Here is a 15,136-nt window from a genome sequence, read left to right as displayed (position 1 = left end):
AGCTGGCATTCGGGCTGAGTGTGAGTCGGGGCCCCAGGACGGGGTCCTCAAAGGGAGCGAAAAGGACTTGGCTCCTTTGCGAGCAGAGGTGCCGTCATGGTGATCCCACTGTTCCCGTTTCCCTGTGAAGCATTGGCCACTGTCAGCTGCTCGTCTCCTTGGTATTTCTGTACTCTCAGCAGGTCATCAGTCTTGTCCTGGCATTTCACCTCTGCAGGCTCTGCACTGCCCTGAGCCTACCAAAACCGGGTCGCATAGTCACGAGCCCTGCTGCACATCTGGTTGCGTTTGTGGCCCAGTTCTCGGCTGTGAGTCCTTGCGAAGATCCTCCCCCCGCTCCCCCCCCCCCCCCCCCGCACTCCCCAAGTCTCAGGAAAGTGTTGTTTGTTGGTCAGTTTCCTGTCATGAAATTCCTCCATCTCATACAGTGCATGTGACAGTGCTGGGCGCATAGTAAGGACTCCAAATGTCAGCTGGTTACCAGCGTTGTTGCTCTTCCTTTGCCCTGAGCACTTGGGTTCGGGAAAACCCAGGCCTTCCGGGCCGGTCGCTGCCACTTCCTGTCCTCCTGGCTTGGGCTTTGACCAGGTGTTCTGTAGCTGAGACAAAAAAGAGAAGCTGACTGTCTGCTTCAGGGGCCTAGGTGTTTGCAGGTTGTGGGGTATTTGTCCTGTGGCTGGCTTCTTTCATTTAGCACCATGCCCTCAGGGCTCATCCATAGTGTAGAATTTACCAGAACTTCCTTTCTTTTTAAAGGCGAATAACATTCCATTGTATTTATAGACCATAGTTTGTTTGTGAACACTGGGGTGCTTGCCCCTTTGGCTGTTGTGAATAATGCTGCCTCGAACATGGGTGCACCTCTGTCACCTGGAGTCCTTGCTTTCAGTCCCTTACAATATGTGTGCCCGTGGATATTTGAAAGCTGCAGAGCATTGAGGAAGAAACTCCCGAGTGCCTTCCATGGTGTCAGTAGCCCTGGCTAGACTGGCCTCACTGTCGCAGCCTCTGCTTCTTAGCCTCCTGCCTCTGATTGTGTCACTGCTTGTTGAGCTTGCAAAGTCCTACCAGCCTGCTGTCGCAGCACTCGGGGCTGCAGGAGGGGGGAGACAAATGAGAGGTTTGCTGCTGCTGCTGCTGCTGCGCTCAGGACTTCCACAAATGTACATTTGTCTATTTTATTGTGTGATTCCAACTGCCAGAATGACCCTGAACAGTGCACAGACTGCAATAAAGCATCAAGAATTGGCTCCTAGGAAAATAAAAATCAGAAGGAAGAAACAGCGGCAGGAGAAAGAAATTACTGGGAAACATTCAGAAGGAAATGCCTTGGCTGTTTTTTTATGTTTCCCCCGATTGTTTAAACTCTGTGAATTCACTGCAGTGTTGCTGTTGGTGTTGGAAGACTGCTGACAGCCTGGTCTGCCAGTGGGAGGTGGTTCAATAAATCACACTCCTCGACACCATGGGACACTGTGTAGCTGTAAAAAGGAACAGTCAACCTCTCTGCAGAGAAAGAGCTACCAGACATTTTAAGTGAAATACAAAAGGCAAATTGCTGCATAGATTGGAGAGTATAATGTCCTTTGTGGGACAAGGGAGCAAACGAGGGGGGGGGGAGAGAGAGAGAGAGACAGAACATATAATACACTCTCATGCTTGTGTAAATATAATGAAACTCTGGAAAGATGCCTAACAAACCAGTGTCAGTGGTTATATATAAGGGTGGGAAGGAGATTGTCACAATATGACTTTATATATACTTTTTATTTTTGAGCCATGTGACTATATCACCTACTGTAATAAAGCGAAAGGGCTTATATTTTCCCACCAGCTTGACCGGCGGAGAGGCTTGACATCTAAATTAAGTTGATTTATAGGCAATAAACAATTGTACAATTTGTTGTGAGGAAAACAAATTTGTTGCAGGCTATTTAGAATTTATCTGTGGTCAAGGAAGCCTACAACTTGTTCTAATTCCAATTCTGGAGACACCTGAGAAGAGAGGGGAGGGGATGGTGCTCAGAGCCTCCCTCTGCAACTGGTCCTGAACTCTGTAGAAAGGAGAGCTTTGGGTCCGAGGTCTGGGGACTGCAGTTGGGCAGGGCAGGAAACCAAAGCCAGGATGGACCAGGACTGGGTTTTCCTTGGGGCTTTTCTCTCCCTCACGTTGCCCTGGGTGACCCAAGGTGGTTGCTGGCACTCTCCAGCAAATGGCTAGACCAGAACTGACTCCTCAGCCAACAGTCAGCAAGAAACTGACGCTTAAAAGCAACTGCCCGGTGACCTTGGATTGGATTCTCCAGTCCTGATCAAGCCTTGTGATGACTGTCGCCTCAGCCTACAGCTTGACGGCAGCCTCGTCAGAGACCCTGAGACAAATTCACTCAGCTCCGCTGCTCTGAACTCTGTGTGTCAGATAATACTGTTTCTTGTTTTAAGCTGTTTAGTTTGGGGTTGACTTTCTGTGCAGCAACAGATAACTAATATAAGAGGAAAATCACAAATGGAGACTTTCATAAGTGTTAGCAATCACTGCATTTAGATATCATCACAAGTTTTTGAGAATTAAGGTACAGATATGAGCTATTTTTTTTAATAAGCTTTTTCTTTTTGAATCATTTTAGATTTACATACAAGTTACAAAGGCAGTGGAGAGGGTTTCCAAGCAGCTCTCACGCAGTTTCCACCATTGTTATGTCTTTTATCAACATCGTACGTTTGTCAAAACTAAGAAACTGATGTTGGTACATTGTGTTAACCAAACTCTGGTTTTCCATGATGAGCCTCTTTCTGCTCCAGCGTCCCCCCAGGGACCCACATTGCATGTAGTTATCAGATCTCCGGTGGCTCAGCCTGTCTTTGTCTTTCATCCCCTGGACAGCGGCGTGGGCTATGTCGAAATTACTCCTGTTTGGTGGGTTTTCTTTGACAATGCTAGGAAACTGAACCACTAGTACCCAAGCTTTACAAGGGTTGCAACACTTACCTGTTTGATTATTGGTTTTGTGTTTATTTGTACAATTATATGGTTGTCTGCCGTCCCTACTCGCCTCCAAAGTCCGTGAAGGTAGGGGCTGTGTCTGCTTTTGTGGACCTAGCATGATGTCTGCAACTAGTAGTTTCTCATCAGTATATGCTGAGTACATGTATTCATTCGTACATACTAGAATGGGCGCACACATGTAGTTAATGACCCATAGTACTTTTATTGAATAAAGGAGCCTTAGCATTCCTCTGAGGCCTGAGAATTGTGTCTACAGTACAGTAAGTCCTAAACAAATCGTGACTATTTGCCAGACACTGCAGTACTTTACTACACTAGCAGGGTAAACGAGCATGTGATTCAGTTACATAAAACGGGAATTGCAAAATTCCACAGACAATGCTTTGCCTCCCTTAGCGAGGAAGTCTTGTTTGGTACCTGGGAATTGTTCCTCAAGTCCAGCCTGATACAGTTGGTAGGGGGAAGCTGCCGATGGGCACAGCGCTGCCCTCCCAGAAGCAGGCACCAGGTGTGGGCCGAGGACAAAGAGAGAACTGTCAGGTCCTCAGGAGCAGGCCTTGCAGAGAAGCTTCACAGGCTAACAGCACGAGGGGCGGAAATGTGGGTTCTCGGAAATCTGAAGCCTAAGTTCAGAAAAATGCTCTACTTGAATGCAGTTTCATTGTAAGTCAGGGCAAAGCTCTCATACATCTCTTAACATTTGATTTTAAAATAGTCACTCTTTAATAATCCACTTTGTGTTATATAAATGTTGGTATTTTATATTTATGTTTATAATATGATATTTTTATTCTGGATAATTATTGGTATTTTAGTTAAGATGCTAAGTGCAAATCATTTGTTTCACTTTTTATGGTGGGAAAGGTTGAAGTGGTTGTGATGGCACCATTTGGGAAGTCCCATGGTAATGGAGTTGGGGCATGAGGAAAGCTGAGCTGGTGACATGTGTAGCCGCAACAATAATGCGTTCCAGTGGCAGCTCTGCTGGCTTGTTATTACTGGCTTCATGGGGTGCTTTATATGTAACTTAGAAATAATAATAAATTGGAGTTGGACTCTTGGCTCCTCTCCCAGATTAAGTCCCTTGAATGTTTATCTGACACAAGAGTTAGAAAGAATTCAATTGTAGACCTTTATATTTATCTAAACGCATTGACAATTTTTTTTTTTTTTTTGTATATAGAAGAAGTAAAAATGTGTTTCAGAGTAAAATACAGAAAAAGTCATTAAAGTAACAATTCAGGATTGGGACTGTAACATATTTTGCTAGTGACTATGTTACCCAATAAATCGGGTTGGTTTGTTAATTTTCCTTATAATTTATTTTCCATATTTTTCAGCAAGCTACCAAAAATTCAGCTTAAACATGTCTGTGTTTTACCTAAGACCTTCTATGGAAAGAATTACTTGTGTCCATATTTTAAATTATTTGCTCTCATGAAATTTTCATGACCTTACCCAGATTGCTATTCCATAAAAGAGCTCATTCATTCATTCACCCATTATTTGTAAAGGCCTTGCATTGGCTTCCCAATGATTAGCTCAGTGACATATAGTGGCATTTCATGCACATGTACTGAATAAAGAAATGTCTGCATGCACAGAACATCATTTAGAATGGATTTCCTAAGATGTCATCACTTGGGATGGCTAATTTCCTTTTACTATATGTTCTCCTTTTCTTTAATAGTAAAAACAATAATAGGTGGTTTTTGTTAAGTATTTACTATATATCAGACACTATTTTCTGGTGAATAGTGACTGCCTCCCTTCCTACAGCCCAGTAGAAGGCAGGGACTTGCCCTCTCTTAACTGCTTCCCCCTTACTAGTTGGAAAGTAGAGAGGTGCTGAGCCAGTAATTTATTTATGTTCTGCCCCATGCTGCACCATCCTGGTTCCAACTTGTCAGATGCAAAATAAAAATTGATGAGCTAATCTGTCTCCAACTAACAATGATAAGGAAGATTAAGTGTTTGGGTGTACGCTCTGTCCCGGCATTTCTCCCCCGCAGAGTTCACCAAATAGAGACATGGTTAAACTAGCCACCCGTTGAAACAGTTCTAAAAGGGGAATATCAGCCACTCATTTATTCATGGGGAATGCTTAGCTCATTTTTCCTCCAACACCAAGCTGAAATCTAATTAAGGAACAGGTTTATCTATTTAGAGGTGAAGGAGGAAGTGGTGGTGGGGGAGAGGAAGGAATCATGGTGCATGGAGGCGCTTTTGACAATTCAGAAGGCAAGGGAGGCTTGCTGGGTGCTGGGAAGGGAGGAGGCGAGGTTAACTCCGGCTCTTCAGAGATTTAGTCCAAGTTGGAGGAGTTTATAATTTCTGCTCTTTCTTATATATGTATTAGAAAATCATGCTGAACTCACCTGGTGGGACTCTTGTCCTTAGTGCTGCCCAGAGGGAGAAAAACGAATTGGGGTTTTTGCTCAGGGAAGCTTTTGCCTTGGCAGCCTTTCACCTGGTGGCTAATTGTGAATCTCAGAAGCTGAAACTAATTAGACATCAAGGAATTTGAAATCTCAGTAAATAGGACATTCTGACTTTTGTTTCCCTCTAAAAGCCAAGTTTGCTTATGTGCACCTCTTGCTATTATGAAGGAAAGTATGATCCAAATGTCCTAACACCAGTAGGTCTCCAAGATATATTAAGAGAACAGATACAGTCACATTGAACTATGGGGATACGTTCTGAGAAATGCACTGCGAGGTGGTTTTGTCGTGTGAGCATCATGAAGTGCATTTACACCAGCACAGGTGGCGTCGCCTTTGCGCACGGAGGCTATGTGGTGGAGGCTATTGCTTCTAGGCTACAAGCCTGTGCAGCATGTCAGTTGTATAAGCAAACATGGGATACAATCAAGCACTAGGTTAGAAAAGGATGCAATCACCAGACGCTGTGAACACAGATGTACGAGGCTGCTGACAGCAAACATTTTTTATAAGTAAAGAGAGGACACTCTAAAATAACTAGTATAGTATAGTAATTACATAAACCAGTAACACTTCTCATTATCATTATCAAACAGTATGTATTGTACCTAATTGTAGGGACTCAACTTTTATACAACTGGCAGCGCACTCGGTTTGTTTACACCAGCATCACCACAAACACAGGATTAACGCCTTGCCCTATGATGTTACCATGGCGACAACTTAACGCAGGGGGCTACCTTGTCACACTGGCGGCTACATCCTCAGGCTGGCGGCTACGTCATCACGCTGGCGGCTACGTCCTCACGCTGGCAGCTACGTCCTCACGCTGGCGGCTATGTGATCACACCGGAGGCTACGCCTTAGCGATAAGAAACGTCTCAGCTCCACGTCGATATTATGGAACCACCGTGGTGTGTGCAGCCCGTCGTCGACCGAAACGTCCTCACGTGGCGACTGTAAGTGTGAGGACACCGTCCTGCTCGTGAGGCCCTTTATGTTGCACACTCGGTGCCAGAGGCCGTCTGTGCGTGTCTGAGTGAAGGAACTGCCTCGGGACGTGGTTGTGAGGTCACAAAGCGTGACGGGTGGGAAAAGCTCGCGGCGTCCGGCGCAGGCGCAGCACGGGCTGTGAGTGTGCGGAAGGCTCTGGAACAGCTTGCACTGAACTTGCAGCCGAGCTGATGCAGCGGTGGGTGGAACAGGGGTCGGTCACCAGCGCTGACCTCGCCCTGAGGTCACGGGAGTTCAGAGCGTGAGGAAGGGAAACGGGCGCCTCCCGCGGCCCCGCTGCCTCCGCGCGGCAGCGGCCAGAGGACACCGGGGCCAAGGCTCTGTCTTCGGAGGTGTCACCTTAGCCCGTGCACAGGGTGTGCATGGCGTCCGTGTGGTTTTCCGCTGTTGGTTCTCAGAAGCTGTCTTTCCCCTGGAGGACGTCGCGAGCAGGGGACCAGCCGCGCCGGTTTGCCGGGGACGCACAGGGAGGTCCCGGGGAGCCGGGTCACTGGCGACCCAGGGACAGGGGTTTGCAGGGTTGTCTTATGTTCTTGGTGACCTGGGCCTCTGGCCAGGCGCCATGACAGGCAGCAGGTGACTATTTTACGGCAAAGAAGAGGCTCTCCCTGTGTTGTGAGCAGGATTTAGATCCAACCCTCTGTCCTCCCAGCCGCCCTGGGCTCTGTGTCCTTGGTGGGTAGGACCGACTCTGTACCCCTCCCCTGTCCTGTGCTTTCAGCACTGTTGACTGATGTCTCGTGGAACCCGGAGGCAGGAGGTCAGATCTCTGTGTCCCAGGCAGGTGAGGATCCTGGGCTCTTGGCTGATGGCCCCAGTAGCCTTGGCTGAATGTATGTCTGTCCTGCTCCGGCCGCACCATCGGTTGGTCGGGTCGGATGCAGCCCTGGTGCTCTGTGCTCTGGGCAGGTCTCATGAGCCGCTGCTTCAGCGTTGACGTCTGTGAAACGGCGGTAACAGCCCCTCCCGCAGGGCTGTTGGGAGAATGAACGTAGCTGATCACTGGGAGGGACTGCAGCACCTGCAGGTGACACATGCGCTGTTAAGAGTCATCTCCCTGGTTGTTTGTTGACTGATTCGAATGCATATTCATGGGCTCGTTCCCCACCTTTACCTTCGCTGGCTGGTAAGCTCTGCACTTTAAAGGGGATGTGGTTGTGGAGAGCATGCCCTGCAGCCCAGGCTGCCGCAGGTTTCTGTCGGTGAGGCCCATTGGAGTTCCGACTGCAGTGGGCTCGCCTTGACTAGAGGCTTAACGCACAGGCCACCTGCTAGTGCCGCTTGAAGGTTACTCTTCGTAAGTTACGCTGTAACGTCTTTGACCATTAAGACAAGCATGTTCTCGATTAAAAATACTTTAAAGGCACGTTAAAATGACAACTCATTTCACTTCATTGGGATAGGTCTTTATTATATTTGATGCATAATTTGAAGTTTATGACTGAGATGTAAAAGTTAACTCTGATAGGTAACTGAAATAGAATATGTGCTTCAGAGGAACTTAACTTTTAATTTTTTATAAACCTTGGTGTAAGTAATAAAACATTTCTTATAGCAGAGTTGCACAACTGAATGAATCCACGAGCTCCCTGAGTGTCAAAGCAAATCAAGCTACCTCAAATCTTATTTAAAGAATAAAACTGTTCAATTTGTTGTGGCTTGTAAATTCCTGACTGTGGGTTATGGACTCTACATGTCTTGGAAGATGGAATAAACATTTTCTGTAGCGCGAAGCCATATCTTCTCTCCTACAAGAAATCCAACTAACCATGATGACAGCGCATATCAGTGCCGTGGCTGTGGTACTGGGCTGCCCAGCACACTGTATCCCCTTCCTCTGTTAATGGATCCCCTCCTCATTTGGGGGTGGTCCCTCCTTCTTTTCCCCTCCAGCCATGTACTGGGGACTGCTGTGCATAGTATCCCACCTCCCTGACCAGTGTAGTGGCACCTGACCAACCTGGATCCTACTCTCTGTCCAAGTTTCTGTGGCTGCACCAACCAGATGGCTGACCTCCCACAGTTCTGGAGACTGGAAATCCCAAATCAAGGTGCTGGCAAGGTTGGCTCCTTCAGTTCCTCTTGGACACGGTCTATCTCTGCCTCTCACCCAGCGTCTGGTAGTTGCTGGCCATCCTTTGCATCCCTTGGTTTGCAAATGCATCACTCCCATCTTGGCCTCTATTGTCACATGGTGTACACCCTGTGTGTGTCTCTGCAACCAAATTTCCCTCATCTTCTAAGGACACTAGTCATTGGATTACGGCCTCATCTTAACTTGATTATACCTGCAAAGGCCCCGTTTCTAAACAAGGTCATGTTCACGGGTGTTAGGACTTGCACATATATTTGTAGGGAACACACTTATAACCACAAGACTTTATTTCCCATAGTGATTAGTCCAGTGATAATCATGTTACTCAGCTGGGCCAGTCAGAGTCCCTACTGAGTTTCTGTTCAGAGTTTTGGGGGATGGTCTTGATTTTCTGCTTGAGAGAGTCATGATAGGGCAGCCTGTGAAGCCAAGGACCCTCAACACCTGAACAAACTGGGGGTCTGTTAACAGGGAAGCAGGAAGCAGGCAGCAGGACCTGCCATGGCACTTGGGGGCCACTGATGGAAACTCAGAGAGTCCTGGTGTCAGCCTTATCCAGCAGGCTGCTCACAACTCCTTGGGTCCATGGCCCATGGGGAATTGGTAAAATAGAAAAATTTATGGGTGTTTCTCAGAAGGCAATTGATAGTGTTAAATATTTTAAAAATATAATATACATTAAATTTGTTTATGTACTAGAGTCATCTTAACTCATGCCAGAAAACCATTCGATGAGATTCAGTACTATTCATGATACAAACTCTTAGTGAACCAAGCCTGGCACTGCAGCCTGGCCAGCCCATTGGCTAAGAACCAATTTCTCAGGATGTTCCCTCCTACCTTTTGGGGCTCCTTTCCCAATTTCCACTGTTGAGTGATTATAGGAGTCTTGTACCTTTTTATATAAAAATAAAAGAGGTACATGTTATATATATCTGTCTCCTCCTTACTTAGTTTCATTTGACATACTATAGATATATTTCCTCTTAATATGTACAGATCTGCTGCACTCTAATAGTTACATAGAATTTTATGTATACAGGGTGGGACAAAAGTAGGATTACAGTTGTTGGTATGGAAAATTGTACAATCATTAACAAATGATAATGCAAGAATTAACTCTTGTTTCCTGTACTCACAACTGTAAACCTACTTTTATCCCACCCTATCTATAATAATAAAAGCATAATATGCTAATTAGACTGGACGTCCTTCCGGACAAAATCCCAGAGACCGGGGGCCGAGGCAGAGGCAGCCGCTGTGGCGGTGGGGGCCCGAGCCCCTTGCACAAATTTTGTGCATGGGGCCTCTAGTGTAAAACATAATTCATGATCTTTGTTAAGGAAATATAATTCAGCTGTCTGATGATTGAGAACAACTTTTACCATGTATATAGAATCATAATCAAGTTGCACAGAAAAGTTAGACAAAAGCAACTTTTAAAGGATATCTTCCTGTGTATGGGTCCAGAAGTGAGCATCACTTCGTGGTGCACATAGCGAGGGCGTCCTGCTGGTTCAGGAGACAGAGAAGAAGAGCGTTCTGCCAGCGGGAAGGTCAGTGAGTGGCTGTGCTTGACCGCCTGTTACCTCCCCTGTTCTCAAGATGAACTAGAGAAGGCACAGAAAACACTGAGTAGCAATATTTCCAACCCTGCCTTGCTTCATAGTTATCATTTTAAAAGAATCATCAGTATTTCAGCAGAACTGACTAGACATTTCCTTTCCTTTTTGCACTTTCCTGCCACGAAACATTTGTCTTTATTTCAATAGATTTTGTTCAAATCAACTTTCCTCAAGCAATCCACAGTGAAATTCTACAATAAACCACATTTCTTGTCACTTACGAAGACAAAGTCAAAGATGGAGGAGCCTGAGTCCTCACTTTTCGCTCCTCTGATGGTAATATTTTCTGTGTGTTGTATTCCAAGGCCGCCCCCCCCCCCCTTTTTGGAGGGAAAAATAGGAGCTGACCTATTTTCCCCCATTAAATTTTGACATGTTCTTTGCATTCATACCTGGACTCTGTGCTTTGATTTTTTATTTATTTATTTATTTATTTTTTGACTCTGTGCTTTTAGAACACTTTTATTTTTCTGACCCAAAGGAGAATGCTATCTGAGGAGAGCCAGTCACACAGACTCAGACGCAGGCGTGGGTTTTGGACCAATCTCTCTCAGTCTGAATGAACTGTCCACTGGCCATTTGTTAGAGTGTCACTGTAGTTTTTAGGGATGCATCCATAGGAAGTCCCAGTGGGGTTGATAGCACAGTGTCTCCATCTCCTGGTCCAGAGGGAGCCCTCAAGGAGTCTTCCTTGTCTCCATAATCTTGGTGATTTACAGGCTCAGAGAATGCAGACCTCGTTACTAGCTTCTGCTGGTAATCTAGTCTGCAAGCTTACTGCTTTCAAGAGATTCCTAACGTGGTCTCAGAATATGGCCTCATGTCCAATTCTAGTGGAGAAGCGAGGAATATTATTCTCCCCTCAGCCCGCAGGTGCCAGTTTCTGGTTGGTGACAGGTAACAAGAGACTAATGAAGGAAACAAAGGTTCTTGGAGCAGTAAAAACGTCACAGGGAACGTAGTGAAATGGGGCCACTTGTGTCCAGTCAGTCTTCTCACGATCCCTTTGGATTCCCCTCACACTGATTCTCAGTTCATCTTTTTCTTAGGCCCCAGAAGTAGGAGCTGCAGGTGGTTTAGAAGCTGATCCTTGGTTCTGGGCTCTGCCATTTGCCATCGGCATCATGCCGAGCAAGTTGCTTTATGTCTGTAAATCTCAGTCTCCTCTAATTCCTGGGGTAATGTGAGGATTAACTAAGATCATACGTGTAAAATGCTTGGCCCAGGCCCAGCTCCTTAGGGAAGGGTGCACTAAAAGGTGCTTGTTATTTAAGTAAATGCCAGGCATGTCATTCAGCTTCGGTCCTTTGAGAAAAACATCCTGAGATCTGAAACACATGAGATGGTTTCTAATTAAGTGTTCATCACACCAGATAACATCGAGTCCACACAAATGAGAGCGCCGTATATTCCAGAGCACCATAGTATTGATAAATGAAGCACCACCAGGATAAATGTGTGTGAAATGAACTGAAATTGGCTGCTGAGAAATGGGATTCTATGGGCAAAAACAACTGCTCAGGAATTAAAACATTGGGGTTGACAATGATTAATATCCATCACATAGGTCAAGAGCAAGAATTTACCTTCTTGATAATTCATATATGTGTACAATAGACAGTTACAGAATTTCCAGGACCAGCCACATACAGTACTAATTCCAGGGACAGAGCCCTGCCTTCCAGAAGCTGGTGATCTAACTCTGTGCAGAACACAGTGGGAGTACAGAGCACCCAGCAGGCCCCAAAGGCTTCCTGGGGTGGGGGATCCATGAGCTGAACGTTGAAGGAGTGAAGCTGGTAAATGAGCCAGTGGGGTTGGTATCCTTCCACTGAATTCTCTGCTGAAGAGAGCTCAAGCAATTTTTGTTAGTTGCAGCCAAAAGAGCATTAATAAAAGAGAGGTCTAAGGAGGAAGGTTGATTGACAGAGAAACATGAGGGAAAAGAACAAAGTTATTTCAAAAAAAGAAAGAGACAAGAAAATCAAATCTTTATCACAGAGGAGGGAGAAGGGCTGGAAGCTGACTGCAGGAACAGAGGCGGGGGCCATTGTTTGAGGTGGAGAACCTTGAGCATTTGGTATTGCTGGTGCATAGAGGGGAAGGCTGGGGTGGCAACAGAGGAAGTGGGCAAAGTGAGAGGGGCTGCTGTGCTGGTCGTGGACTCCATCCACAGGTGAAGGGAAGTCACAGGAAGGCTTTACATGTAGGACTATGGGGTCAGATTTCTGGGCACTGTTTTGACAAGACTTAACCTAAGTCACATATTGAAGGGCATGCACTGACTAAGGGGCATAACTGGGATTGGAACCCAGGTATCTGAGTTTAATTTCCATGGTAAATGGCTTGCTAATCAGTATCTAAGTGGGCTGGGGAGTTAAGATACAGTAACATGGAAAAGTGACAATGTGCAGAATATTTGATAAATGCCATGAGAATTCATAAGTGGATGGGTAGTCTTGGCTGGAGGCGGGGGTTCAGAGAGCATTCTACAGAGGGTATCTGCACTAGGCCTAATCACAGGGGTGAGTCGAGTATCCTCTTCAAGGGCTGGAGGTCGGGAGGGATACTCTAAGCCAGTGCTCTCATACTTAAACATGCATCAGAATCACCTGGAGGGCTCATTGGAGCGCAGGTTACTGGGCCCCAGTCCCGGAGGCTCTCCTCCAGGAAGGCTTGTACATACAAGAACTTAGAAACTGCAATTCTTACCCTTCCCAGGGGATGCTGATGCTGCTGGTCCGGGAAGCACACTTTGAGGACCATTGCTCTCAGCAGAGGCAGGAAGGTGTAGACGTATAGGCTATATTGGGAAACCAGTAATTTGGCTATTTGGGTTCCAGTGGAAGGTTTGTGTAAATCAGGGCATTTGTGGAGATGAGGCTGAAAGGGTAGTTTAGAGCCACATGCATTCCTATCACCTTGAAATAAAGTTTCATAATTGAAAAAAATAGAAGTACTGCTTCCAATCATAACGGGACATTTCTGTTAATATGCATTATGGGAAAAATGTGTTTGCCCTAGGAACATTGCATTATTGGATTGTAGGATCAGATTGCATTGACCCCATCGCTTGCCCCACCTGGTACCCACTCTCTCTGTCATGTGACCTTGGATTTCTTTGGTAGAGGCAGAACACATTTCCCTGCCCCTTGACTTTGGCTTTAGCTGTACACTTTGGTTTGGCCAATAGAATGAGGTGGAAGAGCCAGGTCTGAGCCTAGGCCACGTGACCTTATGAGCTTCCACTTGATGTCTTATGCCTTGGCCACCACCCTGAGAAAACGTGCCTGGGCTGCACACTAGTCCAGGAACATGAGAACCAGTGCAGCCTAGAGTCATCACCCCCCAGCCCTCAGACACAGGAGCAGGTAGGAACTGATTGCTGTTTAGGCCACAGAATGTTGGGATGGTTTGTTTACTCAGCAATAATATACTGATGCCTCCTCTTTATAACACATATATGATTTGAATTAATGTTTTTTTAGGCTACCAAATCAAAATACCAAATTCATTATTCATTTTTCTTTGTGTGAAAGAATCCTAAAGGAAACTTATCATGCTTGCAAAATTGATGGTAATCTGCAAAATGCCGAGTACATCACCCAGACGATTCCTTTTTACACGGATCCGCTGCAGCCTGGGCTTGTTTACATCTTCACCTGTGGTTTCCTGATTTCGGGCTCAGGCCTAGCCCCTCACTTCGCTGGGTCTTACTATTCTCCAGGGAATCTACTGAGCAGTCCATTAAGTTGTCAGTTCATCATTGATTAAGTGTCTTCAGCTGGAGAGATCATTGTTATGCAAATTTCCCTGCCCCTATTTTTTCCTAATAAACTGGGCGGAAATCAGAACCTGAACTTGAGAGAAAAGTGAGCTGTTAAACCAAATACTGGTTCAGACTAATAGTGGTTTAGCATTTATAAAACATTGTATCTTAATATTTCGTAAATACTATTACATTGATGTATCACCCTAGGTCCTTGGTTTGTATAAGTAGCTGGTTTTTGAGATCAGAGAGCCTTCATTCTAGAAGCTAAATGACCTTGATACATCTTCTCTTCTTACTAACAAGTCTCAACACCCTGGTCTTTCATGGGAGTGGAACGTTCCTGATTGTCATCATCTTGGTTGACTCTGTGGGATCCAAGGATCTCAGTGACGATGAGCCATTGGAGCCGTGACCTCATGGACGTTCCTTCAGTGTCCAAGTGTCCAACCACACAGTGTCTCCTTCATGGGCTCCTCGTGGACCTTCCATCCTGTCCCATAAGCGTGCCCTGCTCCCTCCCATGAGCATGTGAGACAAACATGACTGTTCTCTGCACCAGAACTTCTCCAATTTCAGTGAATGAGAAACACCAGAGCATGCTACATCACACACCTAGCCTTACCCACAGACTCTGGTCAGTAGGTCTGAGCCGGAGCCCTAGAATTTGTGTTTCTAGGGAGCTCCCAGGTGATGCTGGTTCTGATCTCATAACCAGCTACAGGACACAAAATATTTACTTCTTTTCTTTCTTTTTTAATTTATTTTCATTGTCGAAAGTACTACAGATGTCCCTCCCCCCCCCCACCCCGCAACCCCACCAGCCTGCTCCCACCGCCTCCCAATGCCGGGGTCCAATCCCAGCAGGTCCAGGGGTCCCCAAAGGTGTGGATGGAGTCGGCGAAGAAGGAAGGACACGGAGACAGTGTTCAGTTGATCAGCAGCCTAGCCAGGATCTCCAGCCAGGATCTCCAGCCAAGTTCTGGTCTGGATCTCCAGAGAGGTTCTGCTGTTTATTGTCTTGTTACATCCGTATTTATCCCAGTTGATTTTAATCCTGTCAATTTCTATTACAAAGGTTAGGGCGTTTCTTATCTCCATTCCAGGGAGTAAAGATTATGTAGCTTAAGCATGATTGTTTGTAGTGATTAACTACCCTCCTGGCACTTAGTTAAGGAGTTTCAT

Source organism: Myotis myotis, unplaced genomic scaffold (assembly GCF_014108235.1).
Source record: "Myotis myotis isolate mMyoMyo1 unplaced genomic scaffold, mMyoMyo1.p scaffold_m19_p_49, whole genome shotgun sequence".
NCBI classification, from domain to species: Eukaryota; Metazoa; Chordata; class Mammalia; order Chiroptera; family Vespertilionidae; genus Myotis; species Myotis myotis.
Note: the sequence above shows the minus strand (reverse complement) of the source record.